Source organism: Pseudophryne corroboree, chromosome 2, assembly GCF_028390025.1.
Source record: "Pseudophryne corroboree isolate aPseCor3 chromosome 2, aPseCor3.hap2, whole genome shotgun sequence".
Classification (NCBI taxonomy): domain Eukaryota; kingdom Metazoa; phylum Chordata; class Amphibia; order Anura; family Myobatrachidae; genus Pseudophryne; species Pseudophryne corroboree.
Window position 1 is genome coordinate 228,033,229 of NC_086445.1, and position 20,275 is coordinate 228,053,503.

Genomic DNA, 20,275 nt, shown 5'->3' on the forward strand with positions numbered 1-20,275 from the left:
CTGTATTCCTGTTAATCCTGTGTTACCTTATTCCTTTTTTCTACCTGGTTAATAAACCACCTACTGGTTAAGTCACCTGCTGTGTGGACTAACCTTAACTTGCACACACCTGCCACCTGCCAATAGCCAGCACTGTCTAGTCTAGTGACCGGTTGTTTAGCCACACTCTCTAGCACAGTCAATTTGTGACTGCTAGGGTCACTCCTGCCCACCATAATATAACAGTTCAGTCTGGACTCCCCCTCTCTCTTCCCAGATTGATGACATCACGCTGAGTGACACCGTCATGCCCGTTATTCTTGATGAGCAAGGTGAGAGGAGGAGTTCCTACCTTTGGTATCAGGCAGCCAGCCAGCCTCTTGGCCAAGAGTATCAAGATACAGTAGATGTGTCCATCATGAGGAATTACAGCAATCCCCATGTGAACAGATTCATTTTTTATTCAAAGCCAGGATTGTGCTCTGGATCATCCAAGTGCACATGCAGTAAAAAGTGCTCAGGTGTGTGGTTTCCTTTACCCTGGGAGTCACTGAGGCCTGAACCAGGACCCAGAGTCTTCTGCCAACCTCCAAGAAGAGGGGGGGCACAGAAATTTCAGGGTGTTGAAAACCTGTTGCTCCTTAGATCTTGGGGAATCCACTATAAGGATATCTAAACCTGCTAGACATTGGAAAAGGACACAAAAACTAAAAAAAAGTTGACGTAAAAAAGGGTGGAGAAAAATAAATAAAAATAATTAGCGCTGTGATAAATGGATCCAGCATTGGCATTTCTATAATGGGTACATTGGTGTAGCTATAATGAGTGCAGCGTGTGCGAGGCACACGGGCCCCGGGGTCCACCCTGCACACACTACACCCATTTGTTTAATACTTACCTCTCTGGAGTCCCCCATCGGAGCCATCCCTTTTCGGCAGCGCAATAGAGTCTGAACACTAGGCAGCCATTTTTCCGGAGTTTCGAGCATGCGCATTAAGAAAATCTTTGGGAAAATGGCTGCCGCGCCATGTTCCCGGAGGTCTGCGCATACGCAATAGAGTCTGTGCTCAGACTTTTTTGCCACTGCGGAGAAGGATGGCACAGCCTGGGGACTCCGGAGAGGTAAGTATTAAAACCTGTGCATCGATAAGAGAGGAGGGGGGCTCTGATGCAGAAGGCTGCACACGGGCCTCCTCCTCTCTTAAAACGCACCTAAATGGGTATAATGGATCGAGGGGCACACTGGCCCCTGGATCCAGGGGGACCCACACCGCACACACTGCACCCATATTTAATACTTACCTTTTTGAAAGTCCACCGTTGGGCACTGCAATCACAGCAAAAATCGCAGTCAAAATGGCCACCGTTTATGTGCACTATAAATGGAGACCTGCACATGCACAGAAGACTCCGTCAAATGCCGGAGACTACTGCGCCGTGCAGAGGAGGGGGCCCACCCTGATGTGCACACAGGCCTCTCCTCTGTTGAAACGCCACTGGGTTCCAGCCTTTTATCTGGCTATATTAACTACAATGCTTTACTCTTTCACAGAGCTCCATTACCCCCCTTTGATTCTGTTCATTAAGGTAGGACCCAACCAGGGGAGGAGAGGGCCCATGTACAGGCTTTGTGTGGACACCCCTCCTTGTCCAGGTTTCTGGCAACATCACATTAACTCCTTGTTCAAGGGGACTTCTCAACTGCACATGTGCAAATCACTGGGAAAATGGCCGACGCACAATTTCCACTGTGATTTCTGCTACTTTACAGGACTCTGGACATGGTAGAGAGGTACGCATAACTGTATATGGGTGCAGTGTGTGTGTGGTGTAGACCCTCCTGGACTAAGGGGCCTGTGTGCACTGCACAACCTGCACCCATTACAGTGGTCCATGTTTAGGTGTGTAGCCAGCCACCACAGAGACTTGGCTAACCATTAGAGAGTGCACGGTCTGTGCCCCTTGATAAATATATACAGTAACTAATACTAGTGCATACATGATAATAGATAATAACAGCAATGCACGGTAGAAAATACACCATAGTTCTGTTCTTTATAAGGTAACATATTAGTAATTTATAATTCAAGTGCACAGTGTGGAACCTAATCACTAGAGGAGGAGATGGAGCTCCAGGCAGTGGGGCCCATCTGCGGTTTCCACTGTACCACTAAGGGCTAGTCCACCCCTGAATGCCTACCCTCGTAGGACAGACACTGCATATTAGGGGAGACGTAACAAACCTGCTAACAGGACAGGTGGAGAAGCTGCCCATTCTAACCAATCATCTTCCAACTATAATCTGACAGAATGTATTTGATAAATCATAGTTAAAAACTTCTCTACGTCCTTTATAGAAGGCTTGATACATACTGTATCACTCTAATTCGTAGCCAAAAGGCATAGAAGTGATATGGAAACTGGCATAGAAAATACACTTTTTACTGGTTGTGGGGATTTTACTAATATCAGAATATGGCAATAATATAGAGTCACTGTTAGCAGGGAAAGAGCACACTTGAAGAAATGACTAAGCTTCATATATTTGATAGGTTTTAGTGTTCAATCAATCACGTTGTAAAATTGGTGTCATCACCCTCGGGCCATTCTAATTATGCCCAGCACTGTCCGTCATCTGAGAAGACTTTTCCTGTGGATCTTTCAGCGCTATAGGTTGAAGCCCTCACTTTTAGCATTCAATGAGTTAAATGTCAGGCGCCCTTGTTTGCACAACTACAGCTCCTCAAAAATAGATGAAAAAATGAGAATGTGGCAGAGAGAACAAGAGACTGACAGAGTAATACTATGCAAAGGAGGCAGTAGGATTCACCCGTGTAAATGTCAAGCTGAAAAGGAACATATAAATGTGAGAGAGAAAAGATTGTGTGAAGAAATGCAGAGAGGAGGGAAAGATGAAAATAATCAATGAGACTGACTTGTATCATATACAACTCAGCTCAGAAAATGAAGCTTCATCGGCGGTGATGGTAAAGGGAAGGTCGCGTGCCTTTTTTCTACAATACCTATTCCACATTTATAATAAGATGATGTTTGGCATTGTGTACAGTGTTTTTAATTTTTTTGGTGGAAAAAGAGCTGGATTACCGGAGCGGGATCTGAGATACTGGGCCTGGGTCCCCACATTACAGAGGCCCTTCTTTTCGTCGTCCCCCTCCACACACACACCCCTTGCCAAGAAATATTTCAGGCAGGCAGGAGAGTATTTCACTCCATGGATCAACAGAGAGCTGCAATCTCTCTGTTATCACGTCCACCGGGCTCCACGCACAGCCAAAGGCTATTGGCCCACACTGTCACACCAGGCTCCACGCACAGCCAAAGGCATTCTATTGGTCCACACTGTCACACCGGGCTCCACGCACAGCCAAAGGCTATTGGTCCACACTGTCACACTTCCAGTGCAGGAAATAAATTGCTATGGGGTAACCCTGGGTAAAATGTGTCTCAAATAGTTGGTATCCGGTCTCTAGGTCGACACTCATTAGGTCAACCACAATTGGTCGACTTACATTAGTTTGACATGGTCATTAGGTTGACATGGCAAAGGTCGACACATGAAAAGGTCGACATGAGTTTTTCACCTTTTTTTCACCTTTTTTTTTAACTTTTTCATACTTTACGATCCACGTGGATTACGACCGGGAATAGTAACCTTGCCCGAGGCATGGCGAGCGAAGTGAGACATGCAAGGGGACATGGTGCACTAATTGAGGTTTCCGATCACTTTACGAAGAAAACGTCACCATTTTTTTAAATTACGCATGTGGATATTTTTCCATGTCGACCTAATGACCGTGTTGACCTTGTGTCGACCTAGTCACTGTCGACCAATAGTGGTCAACCTAATGACTGTCGATCTAGTTACTGATGATCCAGCGATCCACACCACAAGTAGTTATTCAACCCATGATGGAAATTAAGCATATATCAAAGTTTGATTCTGACCTACCTGTTTGTGAATTGATTTTAGCTGCGATGTATTAGTTTAACTTGAACTTATAAGACTGAGCGCTGACAGATTTACTGATCATTTTTTCATTGTTTCCTGTTATATCACTAGAAAAGACATTCATTTACAGTATGTTACTGTCCCTGCTCTCCTCACTCGTATCTCCAACTGTCTCTCTGCTATCTCTGTTTGTTTGGATGTCCCAGCGCTTTCTTAAACTTAACATGTCTAAGACCGAGCTGATCATCTTCCCTCCCTCCCGCATAACCTCACCTCCTACAATCTCATTATCTATTGATGGCACTACTATCTCCTCCAGCCCCCAAGTGCGCTGTCTTGAAGTAATCCTTGACTCCTCTCTCTCCTTCAAACCACACATTCAGCACCTCTCACAAACCTGCCGTTTTCATCTAAAAAATATTTTCAGGCTCAAACCCTTTTTGACCCAGGATGCTACTAAGACTCTTAGGGGTATATTCAATAAAATTCGGATCAATTCCGACATGCAGTTGTCGGAATGGATCCGACAAGCCCTCTTCAATGGACACAGAAGAGACTAAACAAGAGAGCGCAGGCAGACTTAACAAAATTTCACAATTTATTAAAACAGTGATCACAGAATATAATATTAATATTAAGATAATTATGAATTAATTCCGTACTACAACTCCATATATTCCACACATTCCAGTGCACTAGTATACTGGTATAATGACAATATGAAGTAATCCTAGAAATTTTAGGCAGCTGGTGTTTTAAGTGCTGAGAATCTGGATATTATCCATGTAACAGTCTCATACTTGTATTGATTTGTTCAAAGTAAAAGTCACATGTATGTAAAGTCAGTGCACTGTTGATTATGGATTAAATATCTGTGAGTTACCTCCAATGGACATAGCACCAGTTCCGTTTGGTTTAGTATATCCTCATATAGGAAATTGACGCTTACCGCTTCCTTGATGTAAATCTAGCACTCCCGAGTGCTCGGGTGTCTGTTTGTTCCAGCGGCTGTATCACTGCTCTCTCCTTACTAGGTCGTGTCAGACTCCTGACTGCTCACCGCTCCTACGGATCATCTGACGGTGCTGTAATTAACCGAAGTGCCGTTGATCCAAGGAGATAAGCTGACAGCCACGGTCCCCGTGTTTGCAGAAGGGACCAGTGCAGGTGGCTTTATTCGGGCAGATTTAGACCCGACAGTGGAGGTGAGCTAGCAGCCACGGTCCCCGTGTGTCAAAAGGGACCAGTGCAGGAGGCTAACTAGCCTTCGGTTAATCACAGCACCGTCAGATGATCCGTAGGAGCGGTGAGCAGTCAGGAGTCTGACACGACTTAGTAAGGAGAGAGCAGTGGATACAGCCGCTGGAACAAGCAGACACCCGAGCACTCGGGAGTGCTAGATTTACATCAAGGAAGCGGTAAGCGTCAATTTCCTATATGAGGATATACTAAACCAAACGGAACTGGTGCTATGTCCATTGGAGGTAACTCACAGATATTTAATCCATAATCAACAGTGCACTGACTTTGCATACATGTGACTTTTACTTTGAACAAATCAATACAAGTATGAGACTGTTACATGGATAATATCCAGATTCTCAGCACTTAAAACACCAGCTGCCTAAAATTTCTAGGATTACTTCATATTGTCATTATACCAGTATACTAGTGCACTGGAATGTGTGGAATATATGGAGTTGTAGTACGGAATTAATTCATAATTATCTTAATATTAATATTATATTCTGTGATCACTGTTTTAATAAATTGTGAAATTTTGTTAAGTCTGCCTGCGCTCTCTTGTTTAGTCTCTTCTGTTTCCATTTGTTTAGGGATCGCTAATACCCTATTCCTTTGAGAGCAGCGGGCAGCGTTTCAACATAGGCTCAGGGAGGCGCCTTTCCCCCTTTTTTAGTCTCTTCAATGGACGGCCGCTGCTGTCAGCGGCTGCGGATGCGCTGACAGCAGCAGCCAGGAGTGCAGATGGCGGCAGGCGTGAGCGGGACGGCGTCGGGGGTAAGCTGGGCAGCGGGGGGAGCAGAGATCGGCGGCCGGCGGGGGGAGCTGGTTGTGGTGGGACATGTCTGCAGCGGCATGGGGAGGCGTTGCAGGGAGAGAGGTCTCTCCCTGCTGCGCTTCCCACCGCTGCCGCATATATGTCCCCCCGCAGCCAGCTCACCCCGCCGGCCGACGATCTCTGCTCCCCCCGCACCGCTTGTCTCCTCACCTCAATCTGACTTGTTTTCAAGTTGGATTGAGTTTGTCGGAAAGAGGGCCAAAACCTGTCTGATTTGGCCCCATTTCCGACAGAAGCACGTGGATCGGCGGCTATTCCGCCGATCCGCGTGTTTTACGACAAGTCGGTAATTCCCGACTTGTCAGAAAAAATCAGCCCCTATTGAATAGGTCGGAACACCTTCCGACCTATTTCTGTCGGAAGCTGCCGTCTTTCCGACAAGACAGCAGATTTCGACAGTTATTGAATTCAGCCCTAATCCACCCACTGGTCATCTCCAGACTGGACTACTGTAATCTCCTCCTGACTGGCATTCCTGACAAATACCTCTCTCTACTCCAATCTATCCTCAATGCTGCTGTCCGGCTCATATTCCTCACCAAACACACTACGTCCACCTCTCCTCTCTTACAAGACCTTCACTGGCTCCCCTTTCCTTTCAGAATCCATTTCAAGCTTCTCACACTCACTTACAAAGCCCTCACCCTCTCCTCTCCTATCTACATCTCTGACCTTATCTCCCTTTACACTCCCACCCGTCCTCTTCGCTCTGCTAATGCACGCCGACTCTCCTGCCTACTGATTACTTCCTCCCACTCCTAACTCCAATATTTTTCACGTGCTGCTCCATTTCTCTGGAATTCCCTACCTCTCCCCCTCAGACTCTCCACCTCTCTACAAAACTTCAAACAGGCTCTCAAGACCCACTTCTTCACCAAACCCAGACAAATCTCATCCTAACCCTCTGTTCCACGCTCTCTATGTTCCCTGTCTTTGTCACCCCTGTCTGTCTACCCCTCCCCTTTAGAATGTAAGCTCTCACGAGCAGGGCCCTCTTCCCTCATGTGCTTATCCTTTTTTTTACTTTAATAATCTTCAACTGCCCCAAATCCAGCAGCCTTCTGCCACCTGATACTTATTTCAGTGTCACCTGCTGATGTAGCTATGTTTATTTACCCTGTACTTGTCCTATATTGTCATCAACTGTAAGTTGCTGTTTTCCAGTTTTTGATTATTCGTTTATGCACTCTGTTATTGGGCGCTGCGGAGCCCTTGTGGCGCCATATAAATAAAGGATAATAATAATAATAATAATAATGTTAAAGTCGTGCTCTGCTGTATCAGTCCAGACAGGGTGCTCTGTCTGCTGTATCTGAAAGGGGTGTTCTGTCTGCTGTATCTGAAAGGGGTGTTTTGTCTACTGTATCAGTCAGGGTGTGATTCTCTGTTTGCTGTATCAGTCCAGGGGTGCTCTGTCTACTGTATTTGAAAGGGGTGATCTGTGCAGCCATCCAGGGGCTCCGCCCCAGTGTAAAATGAAAATAATAAAAGCTAAAAACAAAAAGCCTAAAAATATAATTATAAAAACAAATATGTTTTTGTTTTCTTTGTGCTTTACACCAGTGTACTATACAATTTTTATTTTATTTTCATAAGTACTGTGACACTGCCGGTCAGACCGCAGTATACTATTATTTCGGACTCATACACGTATTGTACGACACTGTTGGTGAATTTAAACGGTAGTGTTCGATCACTATTTCTGACGCACACACGTATTGTGTGACGCTGTGAGTGAAGGTGGTACCACAGTAATAGATTTAATTTCCTAGTAATACATGTATTGTGTGACACTGTTGGTGAAATTAAACCGTAGCGTTAGATTATCTCTGACTCATACACGTATTGTGTGACGCTGTGGGTGAAGATGGTACCACAGTAATATATTTTATTTCCTACTCATACACGTATTGTGCAACACTGTTGGTGAAATTAAACCGTAGCGTTAGATTATCATCTGACTCATACACATATTGTGACACTGTAGGTGGTACATTTTTTGTACAAACTGTAGTGTGTGCTGTACTCCACTTGGTTCGTGTTTGTTGATAGATATGGAGGACAAACAACTGAGAGGAGAGGCATAGACGGCTTGATTCAGGGCATGTAAAATCAAAGAAAAAGTAAATGTCGGATTAGCAAAAGTCAGATTAGTGCAATATATATAACCAATAAAAATTGTTGTCTATGCATTAAAGACAGTCACCAATGTCCCCAATGCAGACTTGCCTACCCTCACGCAATTAGCGGGAGGCTCCCGTATTTTGCTTGAGTCCCCAGCTGCCCCGCATATTGAACGGCAGCTCCCGGATTCCCACTGCACCCTTCCTCCCTCTCAGAAAACGGACTGTGCATGAGCGAACTCGGAATGAATGGGGGCGGGGCCTGAACGGGATACCGGTAGTAGGACTGTGGGATCTAAAGCTGCATACGCCCCTGCCCCCTGCAGCATGTCACTCACTATGCTTACAGAATGGCTTGTGGACAGTGACACCTGTCAGAAGCCTGCAGTTTGGAGGAGTCTGTGCGAGCTCCTCCAGGTCCCGGCATCTACTCAGAGCTGCTAGAATAGCCACAGTGGTCCCATTATCCGTTTCACGGAAGACCCGCAAATCACGGCATTTTTAGGGGCGGAGCCTAATAGAATGGGGCCTTGTCCTGACTGCAGCTGATCCTTCCTCTGCTTGGTGAGTGGGAGGTGTGTGTATATGTGTATGTCTGTATGTATGTGTATGTCTGTCTGTATGTATAGGTGTGTGTGTATGCATGCATGCCTGATGTACTGTATATATGTAATCATATTGAACTCCCACCCCCAAGAAAAATCCTGCGTTCGCCACTGGGGTAGGCATGAGAGAACCTGCCCGTATTACAAGCTAGTCCCCTGTCAGAGGCTTGTCTGCTTAGGCTTACTCTTTCTCACCTCACAGCCCCAAACCCTGCCCTTTCCCATCTGCAGCACCCCCACACAGATCCCCCTCTTCTGCTCGCTCTCCTCACAGCTCCAAACTCCCCCCCCTTCCCAATCCACAGCACCCCCGACCCCCTTCTCATCCACACAGATTCCCCTCTTCTGCTCGCTCTCCTCACAGCTGCAACCCCCCCCCCCCCCCCACCCACTGGTTCACCTCTCCTGTTCTCTTCTCTAACATCCTCCTCTCCCATCCATGGGGACTGCTCCCCCCCCCCCTCAACACACACACACAGAGGTTCCCCTCTCCTGCTCGCTCTTTCCCCAAACCGCTCCATACTCCCCCCTTCCCCATCTGCGTCACCCTGACCCCCTTTCCCCCACACAGATTCCCATCTCCTGTTCGCTCAGTCTCCTCACAACTCCAAACCCCCCACCACACACAAACACACACCTCCTGCTCTATCTCTCTCTCTCCTTACATTATGTCTTAAAATGTCACAACCTTTGTTGGCATTTATATTATTTATTACAAATACGGACATTAATTTAAAAAAAAATGAAAAAACAATACCAGCACCCTACTGAGTAATGTCAATCCTGCAAACTATTGAACAGCACGGTGTTATACCCCTTTTACACCGACTTAAAATCCAGGGTTATTGCCAGATCAGCCTGGGTCGGGCCTCAGTGTAAACAGCCCCCCTCAAAAAATAACCCGGGTCAAGTGACCCATAAATCCAACCCCGGAGACGAACAGGGTTGAACACGGGTAGGACCCATGTTGAGGGGCAGTGTAAACGAGTAACCCGGGTCAGCTGACCGGGGACCCGTTAACAGCAATGGGAGAGCACATACATCCCAATCGCAGCATCCTGCGGATGGTCAGAAAGTTGCGGGACAGAGCATGCGCAGTCTCCGCTGGTGTCTGCCCTGCTATGCTGGTGATGGGGTGAAGGTGAATGGATACCGTGCGCATGAGTGTGGCGTCCATTCACTGCACAGACACGGAGGCTGTGGGCTGCCCAGCAGCGGTCAGGATGCTGGGCTTGCCCTCAGTGTAACATAGGCTCCCCGGGGTCCCGATCTGCTGATTTTGGGGGATATTGGTGGGAAGTGCTGCTGAGGATTTAATTGAATAAAGCCATTAACACATATTTAGAGCAGACTTGTCATGCAGGAGAGTCACATTTTTTGCTCGCTGTCCTGCAATTTGACTTGCAGCTCCCGGATTCCCACTGTCTGCAGGCGGGGCCTCTAGGGGAGTTGTTTAAAGGCCAGCCACTGGCACCGCCATGGGGTTGTGAGTAGCGGTGGCTGCCTAGCACAGTAGCGCTAGCACACTAGGCAAGACTGTTTCTCGGCAGTGGCGGGAGTGGAAGCAGTGGCCTCCTCTCCCCCCAAGATGGCCTGTTAAAAAAAGCAAATTTAAGAACATCAAAGCGTAAACTTTAAAGTAGTCACTTGGGCCGTATTAATGTCTGACACGTGTATGTGCTACGATGATGTAGGTGTGATGTCAGTATGTATCTCTGCTGTGTAATGTAGCTGTGATGTCAGTGTGTACCATGTCCTGCGCTTTGTACTTTAGTTTTCATCTGACACTGCAGGACACACCCTTGAGTGACAATAGATTCGCCCATAGGTGGAGATAAACACGCCCCTTGGGTGGAATGTGACACGCCCCCTCAATGGCACGCAATTTATAATCTCCCTGAAACTACTTTTCAAAAGTAGGCAAGTATGCCCCAATGTTTCATTTAAATGTTTAAAATCAAACAAATTAAATGAAATTACTAATCAATCCTTCCTTCCACTACATACATACTGATCTGTGTCAGACCTTTTTTGCTGATTTTTGGTTTAATTTTTTTTATTCAAAATTTACAAAAACAGCTAAAATCACAAAACAGGCCCAAATTCTGTGATTTTAGTTGGTTTTATGATTTTGATTTTAAAAAATACAGATCCAAAACAAAGATCAGATCCAAAACTCGCAAGGGAGGTTTTGGCAAAACAAATACAGATCCAAAACTCGCAAGGGAGGTTTTGGCAAAACAAATACAGATCCAAAAACACATAGGAGATACAGATCCAAAACAAGAACCCAAAACCCGAGATATTGGTTGGCGCACATCCCTAGTATGTATATACATACAATTAAATATCCCCACCAGATCCCATATGCAGATGGAGTATATATATTATCCCGACACTCAGCAAAAAGGTGAAATTGGCCTCAGTGTCCTATACAATTCCTAACATGGCAGCTAGCGTGTATACTGTACACTGGCAGAAAGATTGGTTGTCACTCAAGGATTTGTCACTCAAGGATTTGTGACTTTGTTTACAATATACTTTTTTTACCTTAAAAGTGTGTTGCCCTTTTCTCTGTATAGGTATAATGATGCAATTCACCCCAGCCCGCCTAGTGGCCACCTGCATCTCCCCTCCGAGAGGTGGTGGTGGGGGGGGGGGGTTTGCAGGTTACGGGGCGCTAGGCTGAAGCTTTGCCTAGGGTGCAGAGAGACCTTCCACCGGGCCTGGTAATTATTCAAAACCAAACTGGAGGGAGAAAAAGCAGCCTCAAACTTGCAAAGGAAACAACAGTGTTTAAGCACATTGCAGCATAGTTGCATCAAGCATTAAGAGAAAACAACAGTTGAACCAATGTATGAATCTATCATTGTAAATCCATACCTAGCAGACATACATGAGCCCTGCTGGGAACTGCCCTGTCTGTGGTGTGCAGAATCACAGCAAGATGCAGAGTACAGTATGCATTCTTTTTTTTTTTTATAGTGTACATGCCTCTATATCATACCTCCCAACTGTCCCGATTTTCGCGGGACAGTCCCGTTTTTTGGGGACTGTCCCGCTGTCCCACCCGCGGGCCGCAGTGTCCCGCGGTGGGCGGGGCAGTTAGGAGGCTCCGTCTCTCGCTGCCCTGCTTAGCAGAGCAGCGGTGAATAGACGCTATGCGCATGCGCACAGCGTCTATTCAGTGCAGACAGAGGGAGAGGGGGCATGACAGCGGCTCACAGAGCGCTGGGCATTCCCCCTTAGTGACGAAAACGGGGCGTGGCTCGCGATCGCGGGTCCTCCCGCGAAGCCACGCCCCATTTTTCATAGACCACGCCCCTTTTCGGGGTGGATCAATGAGATCGCCAAGTAACAAACCTTACCTATTCACTTTCACTATCATTGGCAGAGTTCTATCAGCACAACAGCAGCAGCATACTGCGCAGGGAGAGAAGAGACTGGTCTCTAGACCCTCCCTAGCCCAGTACAGCACACAGCAGGAATTGTTTATGCTGGGGAGGGAGTCTACTACTGAGCTGCAGCAGTCTCCTCTCCCTCCCTGCATGATGTACTGCTGCCACTGCACTGCTATACAGTGGCTAAAGGTAGCGGACAGGTAAGAAGTATTACAGTGGGGGGATCGCACTAAGTGCTCCCAAACTCCCGGATTAATGGCAGACAAATAAATTGCACTAAATACTGCAATAGCCATACTGCATAAATACTGCAGTAGCCATGTGTGGGTTATTGTAGTACAGGAAGTAGACCCCACACTCTCAATGTGACCATAATCACATGGGTTAAGATGTAAATGAGCAGCTGAAAAAAGGGGACAGTAATCTTATCAGGATGGGCCTGCATGTTGTTGGTCCTTCCGCTAATAGGAACACCTGCACAAAATGGAACGGGCTACACGTTCCCATGTTATGCATTTAGTAAATGTGACTTACAGAACCTGTGGTGACCTGCTGCAGATACTGTATTAGGGTTGTCAGCGTTTTTTTTTTTTTTACCATACCCAATGAAAGCAATTATGTATTGTGTAGCAATAATGTGCTTTGCTGCTGATTGTCTGATAAAGTAGCTATAAACTGATATTTTTAGTTTGTGTAACCTATGTCTTAACTGGCACTATGCTTGCTATTGATCTAGTTGTCACACAGAGAGGAATATTATTATGGTATAATGTTTTTTCCCCCCTAATATAAAATGATTCCTCATTTTCATAATCAAAAGAAACAATTTCCCTTTAACCGTACCTCCCAACATGACCCTCTCCAGGAGGGACACAATGCTCTGTTCCTGGACTTTCCTGGTAATGTAGGATTGCCATCACCTGTGTTGAACTAGTTACTTGATAAGAAAGGTGTTTCTCCACAGGTGATAGCAATCATACAGTAAGAGGGAAGAGCAGGAGCAGATCATTCTGTCCCTCCTGGAGAGGGTCATGTTGGGAGGTATGCTTTAACTGAACTAGCAACTTTGTGCTTTGCATTGTATGAGGCCTCCCAATAATCAGTAGGCAGATAGAGGTTTATCAGGCATGCTGCTTGCGTTGGAGCATGAAAATTTATACAAATAGAAGTGTTCACAGTCCTACCAGCTCCCATTCCGTCACTGTACTATATGCATCAAAGGGAACATTCATGTGTCAAAACATCTTCACCATGTATCATGATAACAGCCACTATTTATACACTAAACCACGAGTCACTGGATTTATTCTTTTTCTGCTTGCTGATGAATTTATGATTAATTCATTGAATAAAAGCTACTAAAGCAAAGTTTCCAGACCTACTACCAAGTTACTATAAGTTAGCACCTGAATGAACCAGAAGTTAATATTAACCAGGATTTTGTCATTTTCAGAAATCCAGAATATGAGCTGAAGTGCCAGACACTCAAAAGGGACTGTTTCATAAGTGATAAGCAAATATTTGGAATTAGAAATGTTCCAATTGGACAAATTATGTACCAGTGCCGTAACTAGACATTTTAGCGCTGTGTGCAAGAAACGGCCTCGGCACCCCCTCCCTCTATGCAAAACAGGGGCAGTGCGCGCCGTAGGCGCGCAAAAAATAAATAAATAGGGGCGTGGCTTCATGGGGAAGGGGTGTGACCACAAAATAATACCAATTCATTTTACTGTACACAGTAGTCTCTATTATTCAAATTACGCTGCACAGTAGCGCCACTACACCAGGTAGAGCCCCTTTTACACATTATGGCAGACAGATTCACCTATTAACACTGTACGGCAGACAGCGTCCCCCTTTTTACACATTACGGCAGACAGCGTCCCCTTATTACACATTACAGCAGATTGCGTCCCCTTATTACACATTACGGCAGACAGCGTCCCCTTTTTACACATTACGGCAGTGTCCCCTTATTACACATTACGGCAGACAGCGTCCCCTGTTTTACACATTACAGCAGATTGCGTCCCCTTATTACACATTACGGCAGACAACGTCCCCTGTTTTACACATTACAGCAGATTGCGTCCCCTTATTACACATTACGGTAGACAGCGTCCCCTTTTTACACATTACGGCAGACAGTGTCCCCTTATTACACATTACGGCAGACAGCGTCCCCTGTTTTACACATTACAGCAGATTGCGTCCCCTTATTACACATTACGGCAGACAGCATCCCCTGTTTTACACATTACGGCAGACAGCATCCCCTTATTACACATTACGGCAGACAGCGTCCCCTGTTTTACACATTACGGCAGACAGCGTCCCCTTATTACACATTACGGCAGACAGCATCCCCTTATTACTCATTACGGCCGACAGTCCCCCTTATTACACATTACGGCAGCCAGTGTCCCCTTATTACACATTACGGCAGCCAGTGTCCCCTTATTACACATTACGGCGCAAACTGTACACACACACACACACACACACACACACACACACACACACACACACACACACACACACACACACACACACACACACGTGCCAACTTTACCTCCGGGAGAGGAATTGCAGAGGAGGGGGGCCGGGCTGCAGCTGGGCCATCATCAGACTGCTGTCATCCACAGTAACAGTGAAGCCGCAGTGCTTTGGCTTGAAAACCTCTGAAGTTGAAGCCACCGCAGCTGCCGTCCGCCTGCCCGCCCGCCTGTGTCCAGCTGAAGCCGACGGCTTCAGCTAGACACAGACAGGCGGGCGGGCGGCAACGGCTTCAACTTCAGAGGAAGTTGCGGGCGGGCAGCGGCTGCAGAGGGACACGGGCGGGCGGCGGCGGGGGCAACTTCAGCAGCATGCAGGCGGCGCCGCCGCCATCAGCAGGCAGTCAGTCAGAGGCAGAGCTAGCAGCGGGTGTGATGGCCGATGGTGCGCCCTCAGTGCATTTGCGCTGTGTGCAAGGCACCATCGGCACACACCTAGTTACGGCTCTGTTATGTACTGTAGCAATACTTTTAAAGAATATATGTAACTAACAACTTACTGTACGTATAGGTACTGTATGTATGAAATTAGCCATCTTCTGGACATGTATATAGTAAAATGTCAATCACACAGACTTGCAGGATGCTTAGTGGAGACTGCACAGTGGAGGAGAGACTCGCCATTCTATGCAGTGTTTCTTAGCACCCCATGCAATTAAGGGGGTCATTCCGAGTTGTTCGCTAGCTGTTTTCATTCGCAGCGCAGCGATAGGTAAAAAAGTGGCACTTCTACGCATGCGTATGCGGCGCAATGTGCACGCGCAACGTACTTTCACAACAGCCGATGCAGTTTCACACAAGGTCTAGCGACGCTTTTCAATCGCACTGTTGGCCGCAGAGTGATTGACAGGAAGTGGGTGTTTCTGGGTGGTAACTGACCGTTTTTGGGGAGTGTGTGTAAAAACGCAGGCGTGTCAGATACAAACGCAGGCGTGCCTGGGGAAGCACAGGCGTGGCTGGCCGAACGCAGGGCGTGTTCATTACATCAGAACAGGAACTAAATAGTCTGAAGTGATCGCAAGCTAGGAGTAGGTCTGGAGCTGCTCAGAAACTACACAATCTTTTTTTGTAGCAGCGCTGCGATCCTTTCGTTCGCACTTCTGCTAAGCTAAGATACACTCCCAGAGGGCGGCGGCTTAGCGTTTGCACGGCTGCTAAAAGCAGCTAGCGAGCAAACAACTCGGAATGAGGGCCTAAGTTTCCTTGGTTGTTGACCGGTCAGGCCAATATTCATGACTATTCAGAGTTGGACTGACCCAGAGTGGTACAGGGGAAACCTCATGCATGCACTAGTAGTATTTACTATACATCAGAGGCAGAGGCGGATTGGCCATAGGGCTCACAGGGAAGATTCCCGGTGGGCCGATGCACCCGTGGGGCCTGTTTTGTTTGAGGACATGTGGTCCTTTTTATAGACATAATGAATAAGATACAAAATAATTTGCATATATGAAAATGACTTTGCCTCTTAGCCTGTGACTGCAGATGATCTAGTGTATGCTCTGTCTGCCTGCTTGGCTGACATATAAGATTGAGTGAATAGTGATTGGGATACGGTTGGTGTAATAAGCAAGAAAATATTATATCTTTCTAAAGAATGATATAGTTTCCTAAATTCTGAAGGTGTATCATATAATGTGCTCATAATATGTAATTTTATTTCTTTTTAACTTCCCCCTTGATCCTGGACATCCCCACTATCTGGAAAGTCTTGGGTGGGAGGGTGCTGCTGCCATGGCCCATGGCTAGACCTTACACCTCTGGTGCTGCCCATGTGGGGCCACTAGTACAAATTTTCCAGGGCCGCTTTTTGTTCCCAATCCGCCCCTGATCAGAGGTTACCAAATGCAGTCCTCAAGGCACCCCAAAGGTCCAGGTCTTAAGTATATCCATGCTTGGCCACAGATGACTTAATTAGTACACTAGTCAATTTGATTTAACCATCTGTGCTGAGCCATGGATATTGAGATCAGTGCTGCATCTCCAGACTCCAGGCCATGGTGTAAATTTCTAAGAAATTATGATAGTAATGGAGAGCGCACACGTGAGAATAGTATAAAACAAAATTTACTAGAAATATAAGCTCACATACATCTCAGTATATTTACTAATCAAGCTCAATTAAATAACAATACATGTTAAAAGCTGAGCACTCTATAAAAAATATTTTGTTGCACTTATATGTGCAGCTCCTAGTAGGTGCTCTGGACTAGCACCTCAATATAGAAACAATGCAGCAAGATATATGAGTGCGCAGATACAATTGGTAAATATTTATTTTCTTCATATACTGTATAAGTATTAAAAGCATATACAATAAAATAGGTTGCTTAGCACACACCCATGGAGGATTATATCACAGTTCTTAGAGTATCCGTATATATAATCCAAGAGAGATTGTTAATAGAATGCCGGTTTTAGATGGATGAAAATGTCCATAGCAGCAAGCACTTAGGCTGGATATGGAGTATCACAGTTAAAATACAGCCAGCGTTATGCTTGACCTCCCTTTATAAGCTGGTATAGAATGCTCACCGCTGGTGGAGATCCTTATAAAGGCTACGGTTTTGCAGATCAGCGGTAGGGCCCGGTATCCATTTTTAATATGCAGAATACAGTGAAGAAGAAACTGCTATACCTATACAGCGGAGAAACGCGTCAAGTAATCTCTCTCATGCAGGTAAAGACTGCATCCCGGATCACACAATTATCATTTAACCGGGCTACAGCTGCGTCCTTCCTCCTTGGCTCTCGTCTTCTGAGGCTGCTTCGCAGCGTGATTACAGTCCACGTCCCGCATCACTATATTCTGCGCTCTCATATCTCGTTACAATGTTCACATACATCTCAGTTTAAAACAGCAAGTGTGTTACAAAGGATCGATTCACCGCATGAATAGACCGGTCTCTCTGCTTCGTCTCTGATCGTCCACAAGACTTGCTCCGGCTCAATAGCGGATGACGTTATTTCGTCCAAATCAGTAGGTTACACCTGACATGTTGTGTCTCATCAGGAGTCGTGACATGAAGTCGTAACTCCAAACATGTCAGGTGTAACCTACTGATTTGGACGAAATCTTGTGGATGATCAGAGTTGGAGCAGAGAGACCGGTCTATTCATGTGGTGAAACAATCCTTTATAACATACTTCCTATTTTAAACTGGGATGTATGTGAGCCTATATTTCTAGAATACTTATTTATACTACAGGTTGAGTATCCCATATCCAAATATTCCGAAATACGGACTTTTTTGCGTGAGAGTGAGATAGTGAAACCTTTGTTTTTTGATGGCTCAATGTACACAAACTTTGTTTAATACACTCAGTTATTAAAAATATTGTATTAAATGACCTTCAGGCTGTGTGTATAAGGTGTATATGAAACATAAATGAATTGTGTGACTATAGATACACTTTGTTCAATGCACAAAGTTACAAAAAATATTGGCTAAAATTACCTTCAGGCTGTGTGTATAAGGTGTATATGAGACATAAATGCATTCTGTGCTTGGACTTAGGTCCCATCACCATGATATCTCATTATGGTATGCAATTATTCCAAAATACGGAAAAATACGATATCCAAAATACCTCTGGTCCCAAGCATTTTGGATAAGGGATACTCAACCTGTATTCTCACGTGTGCATTACATTCGTTATATATATTTATTTATATATATTTTTTTTTAAATAGGACCAGGCATTTTTCAATGGTTTACCAAGCCTCTGTAGGCTCGCCTACACCCCTAAACATGGGCCTCTACCACTGCATTCCCCCAGTGGCCCTTAATGTCCCAGTCTGACACTGTGACTATTGATGCAAATGTATACAGCTCATATACTGGTAGTAGCCCCACTGCCAATGTGTGACTTGGTCATAAATATCCCACCAGAAAATAACAGATGATATACAATATATATATATATATATATATATATATATATACATACATATATATATATATATATATATATATATATACATATACATATACAGTATATAGTATCCCTGGCCCCTTACTCCATTGCCTGTAACTTTCTCTGCTCTCTACATGAGTCTTGTCTGACACTAACTGTCCGGCTTGGAGGAGACATCAATAGTTCAAAGTTCCTATGCAGCAGCAGCCAGGCCCACAAAGTTCCAAATAGTTCTCGCTTGAAGTGGATAGTAATGGCTGGCCTTGCACTCTGGGCATGTCTCAATACTATTTTTATGGTTCCCCTCTGTCCCTGTCTGTAGATGGCAGGGGGCAGGGATAGAGTAACAATGGGGTGGATGGAGCTCCAGGCCTCCACATAAAAATAGGCTTATTACCATAACAACATGATGATGACCAGCCACCCAGCTGGCCCTACTGTCGGCCATAAAAATTTTTTTGTATTTGTGGTTTTCTCAAAACAATTCTGAGAGTTTTCACTGTTTAGGAATTTAGTGAAACAGACCCACACAGCACTGGTAACAGCTCCTCCCCTTCTCAGTATGGAGGGACCCTTGAACATTTTCAGCCCTAGGCCAATGTGGCTCTTAATCCAGCCCTGGTAGGGGGTAACAGCATAATCACTGCCCAAAGGTATTTCTCCAGTAACTCAATGTGCCAGTACACTGTGGTAATATCATGCAGATACCGGCTGTCATTACAATGGCTCTTAATGATTACACAAGCGCAGAGACTCAGTAATTCCTGCTCACACCAAGGATGTAATAGGGTGTGAGAATCAGAAAGTGAGAGTTCTCCTGATTTTTTAAAGTGGCAATCATTTACATGGCATAATGAACCTGGTTTTTCCATGTAAATGATTGCCACTTTAAAAAACAGGAGAACTCTCCCAAAATCTCTACTTTCTGATTCTCACATCCTATTACATTTCCCCCCAAGTATTTACAATATGACAGCGACTGGGTTTTTAGCTGTGTTTTCTGTGGTTTGTGTTTGTAACTGTACACTGCAATTAGACCTTTATTCAGACTAATTAATGTCATAAATAATTTACTACGCAATATTACAATAAATGGTCTATTATCCTAAACTATGAGACAGCCATTTATTTCTTGTTAGTTCTACTCAACACTTTATATCAGCACTTTACATTTTTTTGTAGTATTCCATCCCCCCCCCCCCCCCCCCCCAATTTATTTTTTATTTTGAGGATAATGCTGAAGCTACTATTTCCACATGATTTTCAGAATGATTAGGATAGTTGACATCATTCATTACCACAGTCACCATAGTTCTTTGTGGGGAAAGCTATGCAAGCCCATTTCAGACACAGGGGCCCATTAATCATACAATATTTGCGGCTATGCCTCCAAAAACACCTGTTTTTCGGGGGCTAACTGCAAATATTATGTATTCCAGCAATGTAAGAAGTGTTGGCAGAGTATAGCGGATTGCCTGGTGCAGTGACATCAGTCCACACACTTAATGAACTTAAACAGTAATGCAGGTTTATTCAGTAAACACACGGGTGACTCAGATGCATTATTGATATAGGTAATTGGGCCCCTTATATCATACATGGAAACACAGCAGTGGTAGCAGGACTTATCAGTCTGATTGTGTG

The 20,275-nt window shown here is 45.2% G+C and overlaps 1 protein-coding gene and 1 long non-coding RNA gene across 3 annotated transcripts in view; one reads left to right on the forward strand and one right to left on the reverse strand.

Annotated features, from left to right (window-relative positions):
• NXPH4 (neurexophilin 4) overlaps positions 1–20,275 on the reverse strand; it is a 436,473-nt gene that overhangs the window by 92,031 nt on the left and 324,167 nt on the right. The gene's annotated exons all lie outside the window — the stretch shown is intronic.
• LOC135050680 (uncharacterized) overlaps positions 12,103–20,275 on the forward strand; it is a 53,749-nt gene continuing 45,576 nt past the window's right edge. For both annotated transcript variants that reach the window (XR_010241740.1, XR_010241739.1), the window contains exon 1: positions 12,103–12,358. This is a non-coding gene — a long non-coding RNA (uncharacterized LOC135050680). The remainder of the gene's footprint in view (positions 12,359–20,275) is intronic.